The sequence below is a fragment of the Corapipo altera genome, unplaced genomic scaffold (assembly GCF_003945725.1).
Source record: "Corapipo altera isolate COAL_440 unplaced genomic scaffold, ASM394572v1 62, whole genome shotgun sequence".
NCBI lineage: Eukaryota > Metazoa > Chordata > Aves > Passeriformes > Pipridae > Corapipo > Corapipo altera.
This window is the reverse complement of record NW_020884894.1, coordinates 3,383,593-3,406,488: the sequence shown is the minus strand read 5'-3', so window position 1 is coordinate 3,406,488 and position 22,896 is coordinate 3,383,593. Positions and strand designations below refer to the sequence as shown.

Genomic DNA, 22,896 nt, shown 5'->3' with positions numbered 1-22,896 from the left:
TTGATACTGCAGTGAGGACTGGCAAATGTTCTGAGCTTTGTATTTAGGGACGAAAGAGCTTCTTTGGGGTGGGAGAAGGAAAGCTCATCCAGAACATTCACTGAAACCTCCATATCTGCCAGACAAGATAGTCTGGTCTCTGTAGGTCAAAACAAGGGACAGTGCATCAGGAATCCCTCACACAGACCTGCTCATTCATGGTCTGGGTTTCTATTGAGGTGATGCCTTTTGTCAGCTGAACAGAGCATGCCTGACAGACCCCTGTTGCTCTCTTTCAGTGTTCTCCTGTGGTTCCTCACCAGTGGCATTGGAAGAATTCCCTGCAGCTCTGTCCTTGGGACTTCCTGGGGCCTTTGCGGGCAGGACTTACTCTGTCTCTTGATGAGGTAAGTCATCTGCAACACTGATCCAGGGACCTGTGAGCTGGGACTCCTCTGTGCCTGGGCCCCCCCCAGCAGAGCATAGTTCAGCCACGTGCCTACTGGCATTACCAGTTGTTATCATTTCCACCACGAAGAGTTGCCACATAGAGTCCCTCTTTTAAACAACTACTGCCTCCTTCCATTCCTCCTGTACCACTGCTGGTTTGAGTAGTGGGGTACAGTTACAGATAACCTCCAGGACCTCCAGTTCCCTCCTCACCTCTCCTGGGTAACAAGTGCACCGTCAGGCAATGCCAGCCTCAGCTGGATGGATGGTCTCAGTTTTCCATTCCTATCAGTGCTGAACTCTGTGACAGTGTGAGCTGCTGATGCCAACTCAGTGACCCACGTTTTGAGCTGGCAGCTCTGTCCCATCCTTGCTTAGTTTTGCAGAAAGAGGGCAAGGTGCAGGCAGAGTCTGAGGACTGCTGTCTGACCAGGTCCATGGAGGCACTGGTCTTCCAGCAATAGGCATCAGCCACCAGCATCACATTACCAGCCTTGGCACACCTGACTGTGCCTGGCATCAGGAACAGCTTGTCTGCATGGGGCTTTTTGCCTGATGGTTGTAGATAACAATAGTTGTAAGCAAAGTGTATAAAATCTTTAAATCTTTAACAAATCTCTCATTAATCCTGGCTAAGTAGATTAAAGCTGACTGCAGGCTCTAAAAAGAACCAAGCCGATCACTTGCAGAACAGAGAAAACATATACAGTGAAAACAGTCAGACTGTAAAATGTGCAGCTCTTATGTTCTCTGGTGTAGATAAAATTAAGGTGGCAGGATGGTAACCAGACCACTGGTCCTGGGATCAGTGGAGCCAAAGATTCAGTGAGATGAGGCAGTACAGCACAATTCTGTACAGCATGACTCAAAAGTGTCAAAGATGCTACAAGCAGATATTGTCCGTGTGCTGCAGACTCAGGGAATGAAGGGTTGCTGTGTGGATGGCATCTTCAGCTAAACAGGACAAGCTGCTGAATTCCCAGATGGAAATCAGGATGCTTCTCAATGTTCAGCCTGATGCTAAGGTCCCAAGCATCAGACTGGCCTGTTTATGGCTCTGGTACTCTCCACAGTGGTCACTGGAGCTGATCTATGTTTGCAGAGATAGCTCTGATTGGCAATGAAATGGTTAAATATCTTGGCACAGTGAGATTCAGCCACTTAGACTTTGCTTCAGTAACTGAAGGAGCAGATTTTGCAGGATTAGGCTCTTAGCTGGAGAGGTTAGGGGTTTGTCTTCCTTAGAACCAGCCATGTGTTCCTTTCCTAAGTGTACATTCCGAGGTGTAAAGTACAGGGACATCACTGGCTGAAGCTGTCACAGGAGAGGTGAAAGCCCTCCAGCAAAGGCCAGCAGTACTGTCACCGTGGTCACTCAGTGTTTGCAGCCAGCTGGTGCCTCCCTTCTTCTCCCCCTGGCCCACCTGTTTGCCTGCTCACACAGTGCCTGTGGTTTCTGCTCCCCCAGACACTGTCTGCCATCCTTTCTCACGTTTTGCACATCCCAGTGGTGCCTGCTCACTTTGCCAGCTCAGTGATTGTATTTTCTTTGTCTTTGCTTTTGCCCTTGTCTCCACACACAGGACTGGGACTTTCTGCTCCAGCACCTACACCTCAATGTCTCAAAGGTGGCACTGTGGTGACCTGTGCTAAAAACTGCAGCAGTATCTCCTGCTGCTGTGGTCATACCTCCAAATGTAAATGCTGGTGTTGGCTCCCGAAGAGCCGGGCTTACAGTCAGGCCAACAGCAGGTTTTTGGGGTTTGGTGGTGAGCCAGGGGAAACAGGTGATGCAGGATACATCTGCTGAAGGGACCAACACTGCTCAACCAGCCAAACCTGGTGAGCCTGGCCCCAGATGAAAGGAGCTCTTGGCACTCCCCCATTTTGGCAGGTGGTATTTGGCTATTCGAGAGCAGTTGAGATTTGGGGGTGCCTTGTGAGCAGGGGGATCATCACGTTGTCCCTTATCCCTCCCCCATCCCATGAGACAGAATAGACCTGGCACATGTGACTCAGCATGGACCCTCATTGTGCAGGCAGAGCTTTAGTGGCAGAACAAAGAAGCTGAAGTTTCCCAAGCTGCCCCAGCAAAGGGCTCCTAAAACAGTGACACATCTGTTCTAATAAAGTTACACTTGTTACACATGTCTAATCACGTGAGGAGATGGCTCAAAACAAGGACTGGAGGGTGTCCTGCCTTAACACAGCTCTGCCAAAATGACAAGAGGTTCCTGCTGTCACTCTCAGGTTATTGTACTAAGATGCTGAGATCTGCTCCCCTTCCTCCCAAACAGGCAGTTTCCTCACCCTGCAAACTGCCCCAGGGCGCAATAAGTAGGTTAATGCTTGTTTTAGGATTAGCCTGAGGGTGAGGGTTCCCTGAAGGAATAGCAGGAGCTGGGTTTGCTCTGTGCCTGTGTGAGTTCATGCATGGGGATGCCTCCAAGGCAAATGAATTCCTACTGCTCCTATTTCATCGCTGTGCGTCCCTTTGTCCCTTCCTCCTTCCGTGGGATGGTGATGTTCCTTGTCATGACAAAGCTTTGATTTCAGGCTCATATGCTTTTCCTTGCATTGTTTTTCCATTTTTTATTCGTTTTTCCATTTCCTTGCTTCCTAATCCTCATTCTGGCCAGGGCAGGGAGTGCGAACTCCTGTGGGTTGCATTGGCCATGCCTCACTCTTCAGGCTGCCCCTTTTCTCTTATGGCCAGACTGGCTTCAGAAAAGGAAAACAAACCAAAATATATCAGTGGTTTTCGAATTGCAAATCTGGGTGTTCAGAAGCCATGAAGTGAGAAATTTCTTGTGCTTACCACAACATGAATCCACCCATGTTGGACATGAGCAGCATTTCCTATTTCTGCTCAGAGTCCTGGATACAAAGCTTGGTTAAAACAGGCGTCAAGGCAGCTGCAGATGGGGAAAAACAGGGTCAGGGAAGAGAACAGGGAGGTTTTGGTGTGTTCATCATTACAGATTTTGGCTGTGGCAAGGGAAAGTTAAATGTGTGCTAGAACTGTGGATTCAAAGTTGATTTGCTATTTAAATTTTAATGTGTGAAGTTCTCGTGTTTAATTTCCACGAAAATATTGACTCATATTGTCACATAAAGGTAGTATTGACATTTTGCATGGAAAGACTCTCTTTTTGGTTGCTTGGCACCTCTTGACCCACATTCCCAACCTGCAGACCCTGGTATGCTGGTGCAATTCAGCCCAGCCCCAGGTGCAAGTGCCTGTTCTTTGGTGACTTACTGTGTGCACAGATCCTGCACAGGGAACAGATCAGCACGTGGCACAGGTGGTTGCTGTGTGAGGGATTCCTCACCCTGCTGTTGTGGAACCTGGAAGTGCTGGATGGATGGCAGGTAGTGGCTTGGGAGCTGCCTTTAGTGACAGATACAGCTGTTGGGTTGCTGTGTTTGTTATGTTACTGGAGGCAGTGGATGAGCCAGGACCCTTGCAGAGACAGCTCTAATTGTCCTTGTCTTCCACTTTTTCATCCTGGAACACGAAGGTGTTTCTTTGCAGAATTGCTGAGCGCTCATGCTTTTGCTTGAAACATATGAAACTCTATAAAGTTGTTAAGTGCTTCACAAATCAGAACTAGACACCTTGAATCAAGAACCTGAAATTAGAGGACAAATCTGGTGCTTGGGTCTCTCTCTGCCTCTATTTGGCATTTGTAAAGTGCAGATGATAAAACTTTTTCCTCACAGGGGTGCTGAGATTAGGGAATGCTCCTGGAGAATTGAGAGTGATGAATGTCAGGAATTCCACAAGCAGCTTAATAAAAAAGTTCTGTGAGAGGTTTGAAAAGTGGGCACTAAATGCAAGGTGGAGCTGGAGCCATACACTGAGCTGTGGCAGAGACCAGGAAGCACTGACTGATGCCTCTTCTGTGCACATTATTCTCCATGTGGATGAGTCCAGGATAGTGTGAGATGTGCATTGGAGCCCATAGCATATGCTTACACAGAAGGGCCCAGATTATTCTGGCAACATTGATTCTGTCATACCCAGTGTTACAAGTGTCTCATAATTGTAGTGTTTTTCTAAAATAACTGTAGGCATTGTTCATAAATTAAGAAATTCCATCTGTACTTTTGCATGTTTCCATACTTCGTCCAGCTAATGAGAACTGCGAGGTTTGGCATCCTTTGAAAGCTTCCTCAGTAGTAAATGTGATCGGAGACACCAGAGCATTCTCCTGGCTATCAATCTGCAGATAATAGAAGGTCCATTTCTTAAGTACACACAGCAAAGGAGAAGAAGAAATACTGGCTATGACACAAAATGAATTGTCTTCCTCTGTGCCCTTGTAACCTAGGGCATGTAGTGCAGGCTGCCAGCCATCGCGTTACAGATTTAGAAGTGCTGGAATCTCTCCGTCTGTAGCAGGCTGCCTGATGGATTGGTGAGTAATGGACTCGGGGAGTGCATTACCAGCGCCCAGACTAATGGCTAGTGCTTGCCCATGGCTTTGGCTATAGATCATCCATCGTGCTATTCATAAGCTCTTGCCAGTCTGTCTCTGGCACTTGTGCTGCCGCTGTAACACCGTTTGCCTGAGAAATTCTGCACCAATGTCCCCCACGTTTTCCGAAGGTGAGGAGTAAATGAGGAGAAAACAGTGAGTCACAGTTCTCCAGTTCTCTCACTCTTTGGAGGACATTGTAAAGGATAAGGTGATAGACATGATACTCACTCACCCAGTGTTACCAGCACAATAGCCTGGAAAATACATCCAGGGTTTCTGCACACCATGAGGCACCATCCTATCACTGCCTGAGGAACCTGTGTCTGGGATCTTTGCTTTCCCAGGCAGACCAATGTTACAGGCTGTGACAAGATAGAAAGGGGAGAAAGAGGTGACTGAGGTGCTGAATATGACTCTGACATGGCCTCTGGAGAGCTGGAAGAAGTGCCTGGATGGCACTGTCAAGATTTGGCTGTTTGTGAGCTAAATGAGGTAGAACTAACCTTCATAGCAAAGAACATCTCTAGGGCTGACTTCTGGGCTGGTTTTGGTGGACAGGTCAGGTGTGTGCAGAGAGGAATGAGTTGCTTCCAGTCCCACCAGGCTCAAAAGCCTTTCCTCTTCCTTTAGACTTGAGTAGGACTCCAGGGTTGTGGCTCACTGGGGGATTGAGATGAGCTGGATCCCTCTCTGGTTCTTTCACTTGGACCACTGCCCAGCCATGAGAAAAGAGCAATCCAGTCAGCTCTCGATTTAAACTGGTGACCCATTCCACCTCTGGTTGTGTGAGCCATCCAGGACCCATTCCAATTCCCGAGTGCAGCCTGGTCACTTTGCTGATAGTGAAGGTGTAAGCCTTGCTCTGCTATTCTGGGCTCTTTGGTCTTGTATTTTTTGCAAGAAGTTACTTAAAAATAAACTTCTGCAGTTCTTTATTAACTTACTCCTGATGAGATTTTGGAAAGGATGAAGCCTTCATCTAAGGAGTTTCCTCTACAGCAGTTATAGTAAAGATTGCTGCTAAAACCAGACAGCAGGACCAATACTATTAAAACAATGCAGATGAGGGAAGTTTTTCAGTTCCTGGAGTCCTGTGGAACTAGAAATAGCCCAAACTGAGCAACAAACACTTTACATCTTCTAGTTTACTTCATGTGTTAGGAATGTGTTTTGCCTTTTGAGGGGGATCATGGCAATGACACTGATGTCCTTGGGATGCTAGATATTACTCTCTTTTAGAGAATCATCTCTGTGTACCTGGGCTTTAACTTATGCACTTCAGATAGAGCTTGGACACCTTTCAATTGGCCCGAGCAGGGATCAAATTCTGTTTCTTCATATTTGTCACATTAATTCCACAACCAAAAGTCTGGGTGTATTTTGGATACAGAAGCAGGTGGAGGATGCAGAGGGTTACAGAGAAGGCAATGCTGCTGAACAGGAGATGCTATAAACCCAGAAATTCCCAGTGAGTATTGTCCATCAGTTTATTTGTGTGCTATTTTGGGAGATGTTTCTGCTAATAAAGCGTCATCAATCTACTATTTCTTTTGGCCAATCTTTCCCTTTCTCAGCCCACCTATATAAAACCTTATAGTGGCCTATATTTAACTGAGAATATCCTCTGCTTGTTTCCTCTGTTCCACTGTGAGTTTTCTTCCTTTAACAAGCACAACAGCATGCTGCTCCTGCTTCAAAGAGAAAATTAATTCCGTCCGCAAAAGGGTCAAGTGCTGGAAAGTGCATAGCAATGCAGTTTGCATGGCAGGATCCAGGAGATATGATGCTAATAAGATTCCAAGATGAGAACAGCAGACTGGCTCTGGGGATTCAGATGAAGGGTTCTGTAAATTTTAAAAGAAATGGTCTCCAAAAACTAATGATGTCTGCTTTCCAATTCATTAATAATGTGGAGCAGGGAGATGGGAGTGAGAAGCAGGCCATGCTTTGAAATATCAGAATGTAACAAGGAAAAAAACAGCGAGAGCTCATCTCACCGGGGTCATAAAGCTGGGAGGAACAGGCGGGCTGCAGGGGAACACAGTGTCGGTGCCTGGAGGGAAGGAAATTGCACTGTGTGTTCTGCGACCTGTAATTTATGCACAGACTCTTTGCCAGCGCTGATGTAAAATTTCTATGCAGAAAAAGATGCTGCTGTATTGACAGATCTTTTTCAATGTTCTTGTTTAAGGTGACTTAGTACACAGGATATCTGATGGGTTTTAAAAACAGATCTGAATTGCCTTAGCATATTTACAAATGGCTCTTGGTAAACCTTCCCCTTCACCTTTTTGCATTGCACGCACGAAACCTGAACCTTGTTTGTAGTTAATAGTGGAAGAAAACCCCTCAGGCAAAGCCTAATGAACCAAGACCAATTCTGAGCTTCCCTCTGCAATATCTGGAGAGCCTCTGCCTTTCCGAGGGCTCCTGGACACACCGTGTGACCTTGCTGCTTTACATCACAACAACCTCCCATTACTGCTGCAGCATTTGCTGTTGGTACTGCTGTGCAGACATAATGCTGGAGTCTCTCCCTTGTGCCTGCAATGGAAGATGTCTGTGCCTGAGCGGTTTCTGGAGCAGGAAGGTGTGTGGCAGCAGGATTTAGCTCTGACTTTTATTTTGACAAAGCTAGTATGATTGCAAAGTGAGGTTAAGGTTTTCCTCCTATCTTTTCCTTTTATCTGTGTGATATTTTCTCACCTTGCCTCAAAACCTCCTGTCAGCAATGGCTGACGAGGTTCTGGGAGAGCCTCACTGCCCTTGGGAGCTCTTCGGAGCCTGTGGATGCCAAGAGGTCGACTGTGGCACAGGGTACGGGCTCCACTGCCAGCCCTCAGCCTGCCCATGGTGCTGCCACTGCAGTGGGACCTGCCCACACTGGGCTCCTGTCCCAGCAGTCAGCTCAGCCTTGCTGTTTGTCAGAGCAGGTTTTAGCCCCAGTAAGATCAGTGTCTCCTCTCTGCTGCGCTGTGCTGCCCTGGAGCCCTTTGCCTGTGCCTGCTCTCACAGTCTGCAGGGCCCATCTGTTTCCTTTAGCTCGAGCCACATTCTCTCAGCAGCAAGTCTTGCTCCGAGACAAGTGATCTCTCTCTAGTGCAGGAGCAGGGGTTCAGAGGGGTGTTCAGTGAGTGACAGTGTGTGCTGGGAATACCTGTCCCCTCAGAACAGCTGTTTTCATGAGAGGTCACCCTCATGAGCTGCAGAATCAGGGCTGTCTGGGGTGCAGTGGGTGATCTGGGGGAGACAGCTCACAGAGCCTGGTCAGGAGGTTGGAGCTCAGGTTTGTTTCCTTGCTAAAGCCTCAGCCATGGAAGTGGATGAAGTGGGGCTCTGCATCATGGCTGTAATGTGTTCACAGAACAGGTTATTTTCTTACAGTGTTTATAGGTGCTGTGTATTTCTTCAGTATAGAAGGGACCCTCAAGTATTGACAGATGTGCCTCAGCTGTCCGTAGAGCAACCACGGATGCATTGGCACCAGCTCCAAAAGCCACAGACTTCACTTGTGGGTTTTTTCTGCATGTTCTTGGTCTCCAGTGGACATATCAGACTAACTTTACAGCGAACAGCAGGGTGATACATCCATGTGTATCAAATCCTTATATTTGCATCTCAGATTTTTCCTTGGACAAGAGCTGGGGAATTTGTGTCCTCAGGAAATCTTGAGATAGATTGATAAGAATTTCCTTGAAGGTTTTCCAGTGAAGTTCCTGGTTATAATTCAGTATCACCACACTTGCCTGTAGCCATGGTCAGTGAGTGAAGCAGGCGGGTGCTCACAGCTGCTGCAGTGGAGGTGCACCGGGACTGTCTCATAGCACTGGTGAAGAGATGAAAACCAGCTGGTATGTGGAGGCCCTTTTTGGTCCTGCTTTTCATGCAGACATTGAACAACTGGGGTGATTTCTGTGTCAGTGATCTTCCAGCAGAAATCATTCCATTTTGCAGCTTGGCAATAACATCAGTGTAGTCACCAGGACCTCAGAATAAGCTCGTGTATTTTTAAGGTCTTCGCTTACTTGTGTTTGTCTGTGCTCCTCTGTGTATTCAGCCCAGCTTTCATCTTCTTTTTCTAGGCTTCCCCTCACTTACATGAGAGTGCATGTGTGTGTCAATGATGAGTGTAGCTGTTTTACAGCTTCTGCTTTCCCTTCCTCAGCATCCAGCATCCCTGTGGTGCTCATGGGAGCTGCACAGATCCATTGCTCCTGAAAACCAGACCCTGTGCCTGTCACTTCAGAGTGTGCCCAGTGACCTGTGTTTCATGTGTCATCACCTGATAGGCCAGTGGGAGATGAGGATGCTGCAGTGAGAAGAGATGAGTGGTGGGAGGAACATGTCTGCACCCTTCACACAGCAAGTCGGGACATGGGGATGTCAGGCAGGGAAGGTATATGTTTTCTGAGCTGTGTAGTTGTAGTTTTCTTGTTTCATCAGAAAACCCTGACTTTTCCATTGAGAAGGCAACCCAGAGCTCTGCCAGAGGGACTGTGTCTTGGTGGTGTTCAGATGTTGCCTTATGATCCCTTTTCCGCTCCTTCTAACACCCAGCAGTTCCCTTTCCAGCACTTCATACCAAGGGCTGTCTGATTATTCCTCGTGACGGGTGTAAAAACGCCTGGATCCATGGCAGCCCTGCTGCAGCAAACCTCCTGTGAAGGGGGAGCTCTCATTGCAGATAATGAGCCAGATTTCTGTGGAAACCTGCACTATTCCAGACCCTGGACAGGCCCCAGGTTCAACAGCAGGGCTCTGTTCTCCTGACAGACAGTCAAAGGCAGATTTTCTTTTAATTAAATATGAAAATCTATAATGCAGTCAGCATGACGCCTCTTGGTATGTTTATTTTTATTCCCCATCTATTTGTTTTGTTCTCAAATGTGCTTCTGTTGAGAGGGAAGCTTCCATACTGACCATCTGTATATGAGGAGTGAATGGGACTGAAGGACTGGGAGAGTGGGACAGAGGTCAGTTTTGGTTTTTATTATCTGAGTGGACATCATTTACAGTTGTGGAATAAACACACCAACTGGTCTTTTCCTTAAAATAATACTGAAGTTGCAAAGTTGACATTTTTAAGCTGTTGTCCAGTCAAGTATTTCATCCCTCATACAGTTAACGCTTCACTTTCTCTCTCTACACTCAGCAAAAAATATTTATTGTTTCAGTAATATTCTGCCAATATTTTCTTATTTTTCTCTGCAGTCAAAGGGCAAAAAGCATTTAATTTCCCCAGCATGAAGATAATGCCATGAGTCCCAGCTCTGTGGAGGAAGCTGCTTGGCAGGACTGCTCAAGAGCCTCTTTCCCAGGTATGGATTCCTTCAGGTTCTTAATTCCTCTTAATTCCTCTGTGTCTCCCAGCTTTAGCTCATTCTTCCTCTTTGGCTTGCTATTTTTCCTTTTGACCACTTTTCTATGCTCTAAGGTCAAGGGTTTTCCCTATGGAAAGAAGTTTAGCCCCTCCTAGCCTTTCTTGTGCCATTTGCCCACCTGGCATCACATGCCCCATACTAAGCCTGGCAGTGCTTGGGCATGCAGGCACTACCAATAGCAAGGATGTTCTCTCTTGATTCCCACCCAAAAGAAGAGCACATTTCCCATCTCCTCAGGCTGATGCTCGGACTGGACAACCTCCTCTCCCTTCACATGCTGGCACACAGGACAAGAGAGGGCTGTGTGCCCCACGCTCCCACTGCCATGTTCCCATCCTGGTGCTGCCATTCTGCAGCTGGAGCCAAGCATGGCAGAGAAAATGTGCTGGAGCATTCTGTCTGAGGGGAGTTCGGGGAGGGGAGAGGGAAAAAGGCTGTTAGATCTATCGCTGGCAATTTAGATTCAGAGACATTTCATCTGCAGTTCCCTCAAGTGTTGAATTGAATAAAACCAGCAGCAGCAGTGGAAAAGAAGGTGGGGGAAGGGCTTCGAGCACTCTCAGCTAAACAAAAAGAGACAGGCAGCTCATAAAAAAGGAATTGCATCCTTGGGCTGAAAATCTGGATTCACAGGGCAGAAGGGGAGGGCATGTGGCAGAGCCCATCCATGGCCAGGGACCAGGCAGTGCTGCCAAGGGCTTCTGGTGCTCCCACAGCAAGAGCAGATCACAGGGCTTACTTCTGGGTTTCCTGATTTTCTGTGGATTTTTGAAGCTCCCACTGTAGAATCAAGCAGGAAGAACAGAGTCCCAGGCTTTGCAGTTGCAATTTAAAAAAACCCCAATATTTCACTTTCCAGTGCTTCAGGAGAAAAGCACAAAAGTGAAACCCTCAAGGATCAAAAATTCAGAAGAACAAGTAACTCAGCACTTATAATTTTGTAAACACTTGCTGTTGAGGGCCAGACTCATCATTCCCAAACACAGCTGTGGGATGGCAGAACTGTCCTCACCATTAGATGTTTCTGTTCCTCTGCCTTTGAGGGAATTGTTGCTGGTGGCTGTTCTGGCTATGCACTGCAGCATTGGATTTCTCTGGGTTTGTCCCATTCCCTGGGTGTCAGGTGAGGATGGCTTTCACAGGAACACTCAGCCCAGCCAAGGGTGGGAGGAGAGCAGCAGACATCAGAGAGAATTGGGTTATAGCAGAAAATAGAGCCTTAGGGTCTCCGCTGCCTTGTGTGAGTGTGATGCCAACACCTCTGTGGTACTGTAGGGCTGACTGTGACTGCCCTCAGGTGGGAAGACAGGCCTTTTGTTTGCCTCCTCTCCCCATCTTCTTTATTACCCTCCTGCTCCCTCGTAACACCTTAGTGACAGGGCTTTGCTCAGCCCTGCTTCAGACCAGGTACAGGTGTGCATGCAGAGAGCACGTGCTCAGCCCTCCCTGCTTCAGAACAAGTCAGACCCCACAGCACTGAGTGACCCCGTGGTACAGCTGGGCAGCCCAGGCAGGTGTGTGACACGGGGCTCATTGTGACTTGGTCAAGTGCTATGTTTGTGTTACAGTGTCCCCTGCCTTAAAGTGTCCCTTGCCTTCACAGTGCACCTATGGAATCCCATGTGAAACACAAAGCTGAGACCAGGGTGAGGAGTTGGGACTCCTCAGGACAGCACTGACACCTTCCCTTCATGTCACTTCAGCTGTAAAACAGGGGTCATGATTGTGTCACCGGGATTTGGGAATCTGATTAGCTACAGCCTGTAAAAGACTGAAGCAGACTTACTGTGAATCCTGGACCAGAGAGCAGAGAACAGGAGAGCCTGTCTCATAGGCATCTATTTATGCTGCCCTGGTTTTCTCCCTGTGCTATCGATCCAGCAGCTTGCTAAGATACAGCCCTGCCTGCTGTAGTGGTTTAATTCATTTTTAAGCACCGTTATTTTTCATGTTGTGGTCTTCCCCTGCTTGGGGTGCTTCTCACTGCCCATCCCCAAAAATGTCCATTCCTGTCTGTCTCTAGGCGTGGGTTGCTCCCACATGTGTGTGTGCACACCAGGGAGATGGAGAGGCAGCTTCAGCTACACTAAGCAATTAAACTCCGGTAGCTCAGGGATGAGCAGGAGGCCGTGATTTTCTTTTCCTTCGCAGTAATTGCCTCTGCAATCAGCTTTGATCACCCGAGAGCAGAGGAGATGAGTGCTGCAAGTTGACATCAGTGGTTTTAATATATCCATTTACATATACAGGAGCAGTGCAGCATACAGCTTTCCATAGCGCCTCTGACCTGAAACCATCGCCGCTCCATAGACACCTCATTTAATTTAATACTTCACCGCCACTGCGGAAGCCACAGGATGGGGATGGGAGGGGGGATAATCAAGCCCTCACTCTCTCGCTCTCCGTGAATGTCTGTAAAAATGACATGAAAGTAATTGCTTTTGAAAAGCAAAGCAGAAATGGCACAATTGATTCCACTTAAATGAGAGGAAGGGTTGGGGGTGGGGGATGCTCACCCTAAACATGCCACCTTCTTTCCTGCTGCAAGCACATCACTGCGTGGGGCTGTGTGGGGACAGAGGAAAGGTGGGCTTGTCTGAATGGTATGTGGGGAAGGAGGGGGAACTCGGGCAGGCAGTGCTGCTTTGGGCAGGATGCACATCCTGGCGAGCTCGGACCCACAGGCAGATGCTGCTCCATGGAGCCTTGTGACATCCCTTGTTGTCACAGGCACTCCTGGTGCTGGGGAACTGGCAGGGACCCTCATTGCATTGAAAATCCTAGAATCACTCTGCCTCCCAAACACACTCACCTGCCTGGCAGCTGGGGGAAGGGGAATGGTGAGGAGACATCAGCTCCTCTACATCTCTCATCTATCTCTCATTATCCCTGTTGACAAAGCTTTGTGAGCCCATGGCTTTGGAATCTATCCAGACTGCTGCTGCTGGTGGGTGCCCACCCTTCTGCCCAGGACCTCCCAATGCCTGCTCTGTGAGCTGCCCAGCAAAACCCTCTGTGCCCCTATCTGCAGGAGTCGGGACCTGGCTGTGCCAAGGTGTGGCCCTCCCAGTGCCATGCCGGCCCCGCAGGCCACACACCACCTCTGTGTGCTACAATGCATTTTTAATGTAGACATTAACATCGTTTCATGTTAATTACATGCAAATTGATTATTAATGTATTTATTGAATGTTGACAGCTGGGTGACAGTCTTCAGTAAATATGTTTTACTAATCAGTTAGCATCTAATTAATATCGAAATCCTCTCTAGGTTTAACAAGAGTCAATGAACACCGATGAGGCCCCTCTTGCTGCCAGTGTTAGTGGATGCCAGCAGCACTGTGCCCAGCAGCAGTGTGGGGCACAGCTGGGCCCAGGGGGGCCAGGGACAGTGGCGCTGCTGGCAGGACAGACAGACACGTGCTCCGAGGAAGAAGCCTCTGGGAGATGACACTCTTGGGAGAGCCTCCTCCCATGCAGCATGGCTCTCCCAAAGGAGGGAGTGCTGCCAGCTGGAGCTGAGGTGGTGGTGGCCAAGCAGTGTCCACAGGAAGCTCTGGAGGCCCCTTTCCCCAGGACACAGTGCTGCTTCCAGGCACACCTGGGCAGCAGAAGTGAGTTGCTGTTCACAGCTACAGTGACAGTGTCGCTGCACACAGGACCCTTGGTTATGGCAGGGCATGGCACAGTCCGCAGCCAGCAGCGCAGAGGAGTTCTTGTGCTAAATTAAACCACCAAGCAGACCAATTGCTGAGCTGCTTGGCCAGCATTTTCTCTTACCTCCCCATTCTGAGCAGGACAGGAGCCATGCAGAGCCAGCTGGTTGTGGCTCCTCTCACCCATCTGAAGAAGGTGAGCAAGCATCCCTGAGGTATCTGTTGCCAAGTCATCGGGAGAGTGGCTCCGCCGCAGGACTGTTGCCACACTGGGTCGATATTCGAGTCTTGTTGTGCTAGTGCTCCTTAGTTGACATCCATGATCCTTCCCTACTCCCACCCTGTGTAAACTCCTTACACCTGGGACACCAAGAAGTGAAAATGCTGAGCCCTCAGAGCTGCTCCTGTTCAGGCAGAACAGGAGGGGATGGCCAGGCTGTGGGGTACTCAAGCCCCTTCCCCTCTGCTCCAAGGACAGTGCAGGGGGAATGCCTGAAGAGCTCAGCACGCAGCCGGAACAGCAGCTGGGTGTTTAGTTACTGGTTAGAATAACTTTAGTCTTGCTCAACTGCTCTTTGCTTCCCTCACCCAGGCAGTCTGATACCCCTCCATGAGCAGAGGCAGGTGCCCTGGTGCAGTGGAGTCTCTGCCTTCCCTTAGTTGGACATGTCTGGTTGCTGCAGGTGAGCATGTCAAATCACACCTACCATATTGGCTTCCTGTCCCCAGAACATCAGATTTTTGCAGCTGATGTGTGGGGGGGTGTCTACTCCCGCCAATCCCCACCCCCAGCAGCATCAGGCCTGTGCTGTTCAGGGTTTTGTTAAGCCGTTTAGTATTAATTGATTTTTTTTTTCCATTTTTTCTTTCTTTCCCTGGGCGGGTCAATAGCTGGATGCTCAAGAGCAGAGGATCTATCAACTGCAGACCAAGCAGAGGGAGAGGCAGGCAGAACTGGAGCAGAAATGCAGCCGGACGAGCAGCTCAGCCAGGACCTGGGGGCCAGCCACCAGCTGCGGGAGGGAGCTTGGAGCAGGTAGGAGAAGATGCCAGCCTGGTATAGCTTGGAAGCCCAGACTGGGAAGGGAACTCTGATGCATTCACAGCAATAGTGATAATCTGCTGCTCTCATTTACATGGTAGCATAAGAAAGGGCTGAAAATGCGAGAGTAGAGTCTGTCACCTCCCAGTGAGGAGGGGAAGGTTGAGGGCAGCAGGGAGATGGCCACAGCTCTGCTGGCTGTAAATGGGTGCTGGGATCGCAGTTGGTGTGGGGGTGTGATGGCTGTCACGCACAGATGTCCTGGGTGTTGCTCCTGCTGCTGACCTCAGAGAGATGGGAACAGGGTGGCCGCAAAGACACTGCCGCAGGACAGCACTGTCCTGGCTGGTGGTGACAGTGACGTGCTGTGAGCCAGGAGATGAGGCTTGCTGAGACCTGTTCGGCTATTTTGCTGTGGATAAAACCCTCAGTTTATTCATGGACATCAGGGTAGGAGCACCCTCATTTCCTGCTGGAGGCCTGCTGGGCAGCCTGGGCCAGTCTGCTCCATGCTGGGTCTGTTTGCCCCTGTGCTGCTGCAGACACCCTCTCCTACCCCTGTATTTCAGAAGCTGTAGGAGTCAGACTCTTTGCTCAGTGTGTTCCTCTGGTGTGTGAGCCTGGCTTGGGAGAGTACAGTCGCTTCCGCCTCTGCAGCCATCTGGCTGTCTGCCTGATGTTTGCTTGGGCACCAGCATTCCACGGCATTCCTCAGTGGATTCTGATCACAAGCTCTCATTCGGATCCACATGGCAAACAGGGATGAGGAGAGCTGGTCCTGAAAACCTGGGCAGCTGCTGCCACATACTGCAGCATTACTTGCTTAACCTGTACCCCCTTGTTGTCCCCTTCAGCACCTCATAAGACATTAAAAAAGTGTGTCTATTTTAACAACTTGATAGTTAAATATGCTCAGGGTTCTAGTAGAATAAACCAGGTACTTTTGACATTGGAGCACCAGGTGGTGCTGGATGGCAGGATGAACTCAGCAACACTGGTTTGTCTGAGCAGCAGCTCACTGCGCAGCATTTAAAATCAGGATGGGGAGTCCCTTTTATTAGTCAAAGGGGAAATATTTTGTTTCATTTAATGTGGTGGTGATTAATATATTCATATGAATATGTTCATAAATATAGAATAATACATATATTGCATCATATATGAACACAATGCACTGATTACACTCATTGCATTTGAAGGAAGGTAATGAGATGTTGTTCCATTTACTCCCACATCATCCATTGTTCTGTGTGTGAGGAGCCAGCCCAGCGCGTGGGCTGAGCTGTGCGCGGTGAGCCCGCGCTCCGACTGCCCACGGTGAAGGCGGGAGCAGGACGCGTGTGCCTTTGTCTGTGTGTGTGGATGGAGGCGTTCTGCACATGCATATGGGTGACCGTCTGCTGATTTGTGCAAGCCCAGCATGGGAGGGTGGGAATCACACTCCGTTTCTTCTTATTCCCTTCCCTTCCCATCTCCCCATCCATTGATACCAAATTCAGCTGAGTTTCACTCCTGGTTTTGGTGTGAAAGTGGCAGATAAAACAGCCCAGCTCTCAACTTTCTCTTACAAAACTCCCAATTAAAGTACTGAGCATCAAGCCCTGTTACAGAAAAATATAACACTATATATCTGTGGCAGAACAGTGTTCCACCTGGCTCTGTGTCTGGCAGCAGCTTATGCCCCTGCCTGGGAAGGAGCTCTTTTCCCCTGGGAAAAGCAGGAGAAATTTGTGATATCACAAGACGCTCACTCACCTTCTGTGGTGAAAGGGCTTCCTGAGCCCAAGCAGCAGTCTTTGTGTTTAACAGCCCTTGAGGAATTTTCATCTCTAACTTGTCAAATTAATTTTGTAACTCAGATCTTATCCAACTTCTGCAATGTCCTGTAGCAGCGAGTTCCCCTGCTTGACCACGCATGGGATGAGAAGCCAACTCCTTTGGTTTGTTTTGAACCTGTCCCCTGACAATTTCCACTGTTTTATTGGAAGAGACCGTGAACAGTCACTCCTTAGTCACCTTCCTGTGACACTTCTGATTTTATAGACCTCTGTCATATTTCCTTCCCATCATCCTTCTTCCAGACAGAAGGGCTCCAATATATTTTTCTGAGCCAGCCTCAGTTGCTGATAAATCTCCTGGTGTGGGGGCTCAGGGCTCCCAAGGCTGGTGGTCCCGGGTGCCTGCAGCAGGCAGCACACACCAGGAGTCCTCTGCAAGGAGTGCCAGGTGTAATTTAACACTGGGAGCATGAGTTATGGTCCTGCCCTTTACGGAAAGGCTGGCAGCACAGCCCTGCCTGTCATCTCAGTCCCCCACCTGATCATGAGCTTTCCTGGTGAATGAATCAGGATTTGGCATATCGTTCTTTAATACAGCCCCCATGCTAATGTCTTTTTGAAATGAAACCGAGAAAGCTGTTAACCTCAGTTAGCCAGCTGTCCTCACCGTGACCTGGATAAATCATCCAAGCAGGAGCGCCGAAGAACACTGCTCTGGCTGCTTTGGAAAATGGAGCTGGAAGGGAAGGATTGTGCTTTCAGCTCATGCCAGGAAGACTCCTCTGCACCAGGACTGTGCAGTAAAAGGACCAGTGTGTTCTCACACTAGGGACCCTGATGGGGCTCCAGGCTGTGTGTCAGGTCCTGCAGACAAGTCCACAGGCACGCTCCCTCCCCTGGCAGACACTGAGGAGTCATGGTGTCACACCACAGGTGGGAGAAAGGCAATGTGTTGTATCTGGAGAAGAGAGGGTGGCTTCCCACAGGGACCCCAGAGACTGGTTCCTTTTGCCCCTGCCACCAGGCACATCTCACCATCCAGCCCCTCCTCATGACCATCTGGTTGACCACGTTCCTTCCCTTCAGCTGGAGGCTGGATTTTCCCCAGGGATATCTCCTTCATCACATCTGAAGGCAGCTGGCTTTGAGCTGATGCCTCTGGGGTATGAAAGGAGATGAAGAGGACAGTTTGGTGGCTGCCCCCAGATGATATGAATCTACAGGAGTAGGGCATTTCTCTCAATGGGCTGTTGTGACTCTGGGAGCTGTTATCTTTATAAAGGCCTTGTTACTTCATCTGCTCTCACAGGGCGCTCATAGATGTTGCTCTGTGTGGTAGGGAGTTCCACTAGACAGGGTTTCTTTTGTTATTTATGATCTGGCTGTTTTGTTGTTTTTGTTCTTATTTTTAATTTTTGCATGACCGAGGAAATTCACAACACCAGCTGTATCTAAGAAACTCCTGGAAGGAAGAACAAAGCCATCTGTTCTCCGTGTCCATGAAGGAACACACAAGAACTAATGGCCAGAGCCTGCATTAGAACAGATCCGGGTTAGGAACAGTTTTCTAAAGGGGAGGAGAACAGAACAGGTGACAGACTGCCAGGCTCTGAGGATCTTGCATTACAGGAGAGCTTTAAGGACAGATACACAATATACACAGCACTTGTAGGTTCCCCTGTCTCAGAATTGGAAGATGGACTATCAGCCTCTTGAGGTTCATGCCAGCCTTGCTCATTTCCTAAATCTATCCCTGTTCATACCTTGAAACACAGCTCTGCCTTTCCCAGAGCCCCACCACATCACCTTCAGTGTTGCCCCTTTTACTGCCAACCTGCCTGGTGCCAGGTTCCCCAGGAGGCAGAACATGTGCTGTGCCCCAGGAGGCAGAACATGCTGAAAGGAGCAAGCAGAGCCTGGAGGATGTCAGTGGGTGATGAAGGCTCCGATACCACCATCTGCATGACATGTGCCGCTGTGCCGCAGGCTTTGGCCGGAGCAGTGCAGTCCCACCCGTGGTGGGGAACACAAGAGTGGATGAGGCAGAGATGGGAGGATAGATTTGCTATCAGAACTTTTGGATTCAATTTTCCTTCTCATCAGAATAGCTGTGTGCAGTTTCTTACATGTGCTGCTCTGCAAATGAGTTGTGCAGGACATGGCTGCAGTCAGAGACCACCTGGGAAGCATGGTCGGTTTGGGGCTCACAGCTTGGCTATGCAGGGTTTGGCCCAGGCACCACTAGGGCAGGGTCTGCTTAATGTACGGGACTCAGCTCTCTGGAGGCTGTAGGAGTTTGCTGCCTTTGGCCTTGCCTCACTGTGCAAGAGCAGCCATGGAGCATCCTCAGAGGAGGGTGGAATGGTCACAGGCACAATACCCTACACAGTGTACCCTGTACCATGTACCATATACCATACACCAGGACACAGAGCCACTCACAGACATCTCATCACTGTCAGCAGAGAGACAGGGACAGAAACACATGGCCACAACAGCCAGGGGAACTGCGAGCCAAGGTGAGCTGTTATTTGTGTAGACACCAGCAAGGAACCCCACCGGGCACCTGGATCTGAGAGTCAGTTCTACAACACAGGCATTAAAGAGGGAATAAAGAAAATAATAGAGCATTGACTAAAATGGTCGGCAAGGCTGATTTCTCTCCATGCAGCCTCTGAAGGAGCAGACTTTGGGGCTGGGGAGGAATAGGCAGCCTCCAGGCTGTGAGGCTAATGCAGAACCATGGCTGTTTGTATAGCTGCAGAGCCTTTAAGAGAGACTTGGGAAAACTAGCTTGGATTCCAATGAATATTTACAATTACATTGCTCCAAAGCTGAATCCAATCACAACACTGCAGTGTGCAGGCTTTGTGCATCAAAAGAAAATGAGAGGAAAGCAGGAAAGATGGAGTTGCCTTTGGAGGGACTTATAAACACAGATCTCTCTGCTTGTGGCAGAACTAAAATGCTTTATTTCTGATAGGAGCAATTTGTTCTTCAGGCATTTTGCTTGATATTAGAAAGTGCCTGGCTGGTTTTTGAAGTGAGAGTCTTCAGTAGAAGGTCTTTAATTCAGAATGAAGGAAAGAAATGGAAAGTGTTGTGGTCTGTAATTTTGATATTGTACTAATGAACTCCAGAAATAGAGGAAATAGGGGAGCATTACCAAACTAGAGCAGGGGCCCCTTCCACTCACTGTGTTCTTGGTCACCACATAGAACCAGGCTGGGCATTTAAACCATGCTGCTAATATGGAATTTGGCTGGTTACTGTGCTGGCTAAGCACTCCCTGCAGCTCAGTATTTGCCTCTTCTTTCTTGTAGTAGAAGGTATGCAAAAATAATGGTGATCAGGAATCACCTTGATAAAAAGATGGAGGATTTGTGATTGCACTGCAGAGAGCAGTGTGCCGCAAAATAGGAAGTGTGTGACAAAGCAGAGGCACTGCTTGAAGTGACAACAGGAACAGCACCGTGCAACTGACTCCAGGAGCTGCTTTAGTGGCCTGCTCATTCTGCCCATCCTGCCCAGGCAACCCATGCAGCTGCCTTGCTGCTCTAACCTACAGGACTGTAAACAATCAGTGGTCTTGGTGTGGTCCCACAGCACAAAACCCCCACTGCTCTCAATTAATTTTAAGTATTTAAGGTATAGCATTGCATTCCACCATGCAGACATTGCTTAGCACCACAGTAACAACAGCAGGAGCTTTGAGAGAATCAGGTTAGGATTTACACTGCAAGAACATGCAAATTGTTTGCCACGGTGTCTGCTTACAAGCCCAGCTGACCTGGGAAAGCCATATCTGAAGGGCAAGCCCCCTCCTTCCCCACAGCCCAGCAGGCAGCATGTCCCACCCTGGACAGAGGGCAGTGGGGGGCTGCTTCTAGCCTGCGCTAATTCCTCTCCGTGGTTTGAAGAAAATGCTGTCTCCCGGTGCCTGTCACCTCGTGGCTGCACAGATCTCTGCTGCTGGATGGCAATCTGAAAGGATGCTGGTGGGAAATCCTGGGAAGCTGGTTTCTGATCTGAGTCAGTCACACTGCTGGTGCAGGGATGCACTCCATCACATGCAGGCATGGCACAGGGGGTTCCATGCACCTTGGCACAGGCTGCATTTGATAGCCCTGAGCAGGAACCCGCAGTCAGTATTATATTGTCTAAGAGGCTTAAAATCAACTGTGAAGTTCCAGCATGGCTACAAACCCCCTGTTTTCTGTTTCTCCACTGGTAACTTGTTCCAGAAGGTGGTGCAATTTGGTGATTGATTCCTGGAGTCTGCCTGGTCCATCTGCACTGGGGTATAGAAGGCACAGACCCTGCCGTGATGCCCAGAACACTCTGCCAGTGCCAGCCACCCACAGCTCACAGCTCCAGAAGCAGAAGCAGAGCATTCCATCAATGTGAGTGGATATTTTTCTCCCATTAAAATGTTTAATTTATTTTTGAATGCACATGAACTTTGAGGGCCCACCATACTCTGTGTGAAGCAGTCTGACACAGCAAATGACATCAAAAAAAGAACTCTTTTTTGTTTTGTGATTATTACCTGCTAATTTATGGAGTGCTGCTGGTTCTTATATTGAAGGGACAAAGAGAAATCATACTGCAGACAAGATCTATTTGCCAAACTTGATACTATAATTGTCTTCAGTCATTTCTTTTCCAGTCTAAAAAGACTATTCACCTTTTCCTCACATGGAAAATACTCTGCATTTGATCATCCTTGTTGCTCTTCTCTGAAACTCTTCCAACTCTTTTTCTAGAGAGAGGCAGACAAAGCTGCATATGGAAATCACAGCGCACTTCCACCATGGATCTCTTCAGTGGGAGAACTGTGATCTGCTCTGCATTATTTTTCTGATAATTGTTAACAGCTAGTTTGCCTTTTAGGCTGCTCCTGGGCACTAAGCAAATATTTCCACACCTCTATCTCTCCATCCCCATCTGGTTGTATCTAGCACAGCTCCAGGCCCTCACTCCTGAGAAGGAACAGAGCTACAGCAGCTGGGACTGCAATGAGATCTTGTGAGCAAGATGGTGCAAACACCCCAGATCCTGAGCAAGATTAGGCCTACCTGGCTGTGTCATACCTTAGAGACTGGGGACAGCTGATAAACATCAAAAAAAGAAGAAATAATGATACATGGTCAGCCTCACCACACTGCAGACCTGGACTCTTCCAGGCAGGTCTACCCTCAAGTGTCTGCCCAACTGAGGGGCTGAGTAACCCTGTGGGGAGAGCTCGGGAGCCAGCTCTTCACCAGAGCCAGGCAGAATAGCCAGGAAGGGCCCACATTTGCCCTGCACTTGGACATGGAGCCTCCTTAGGCAAAATGCCTGTGCCTGTGGAGTCTTTTCCCTCCAAGACCTCATCTTTGCCATCACATGGAGCACTAAGGTCATTGTGGTACAGGCACAGGAGCACCAGTGGCCCAGGGACACAGGGACAACCCAAGTGGCCCAGGGACAACCCAAGTGGCCCAGGGACAGGCAGCCCACATGTGGCAGGGGTGAAGAGCAGCTAGCCCCATCACCCAGGCGTTGTGGGACCTCTCACCGCCCATCACAGGCACGGCTCCGCAGGGAACACTGCTGGAGCCAGATGGATCAGCACTGGCATGAAGTCCTACCCAAGAGCACAAATAACATCACGTTCTTGTGGTCCTCCTTTGCACTTCCTTCCTGTAGATTCCCAGGATGAGTAGGAATGGATTGGGCAGCCTGATCTCCTGCATCTGCAGCCAAGGAAATTTTACCATGTTACTGCGGAATTCAGTAACTTGTCTGACTAAGGCAGTTTCAGATGGGCATTCGGCTGGACTTGAAGACATCAAGAAACAGCAAAAGAAATACGTCCTCCCCTGGCAGTCAGTCCCTTCACATCACTCCCGCTGATTTTTTTCTCTGATTACTGCTGTGCCAACAGGGCTAATGAAGCTTTCTATGCAGCAGCAGTATAGATCTCAACTTTGTTTCCTTTTGGTTTTATGCTTTATATTAGAATGCTCCTTTCTTTTTGGCCAGAGACTTAAGGTTAACCAGGGAAAGGGAAAGGGAAAGGGAGAGGGAGAGGGAGAGGGAAAGGGAAAGGGAAAGGGAAAGGGAAAGGGAAAGGGAAAGGGA

At 48.9% G+C, this 22,896-nt stretch overlaps 1 long non-coding RNA gene across 1 annotated transcript; it reads left to right on the top strand.

Annotated features, from left to right (window-relative positions):
- The first annotated feature begins 296 nt into the window (after nucleotides 1–296).
- Nucleotides 297–10,631, top strand: LOC113948868. The gene is made up of 3 exons (XR_003528259.1): nucleotides 297–386; nucleotides 9,079–9,309; nucleotides 10,125–10,631. It is a non-coding gene; the product is annotated as an uncharacterized LOC113948868 (long non-coding RNA).
- The last annotated feature ends 12,265 nt before the right edge of the window (nucleotides 10,632–22,896 follow it).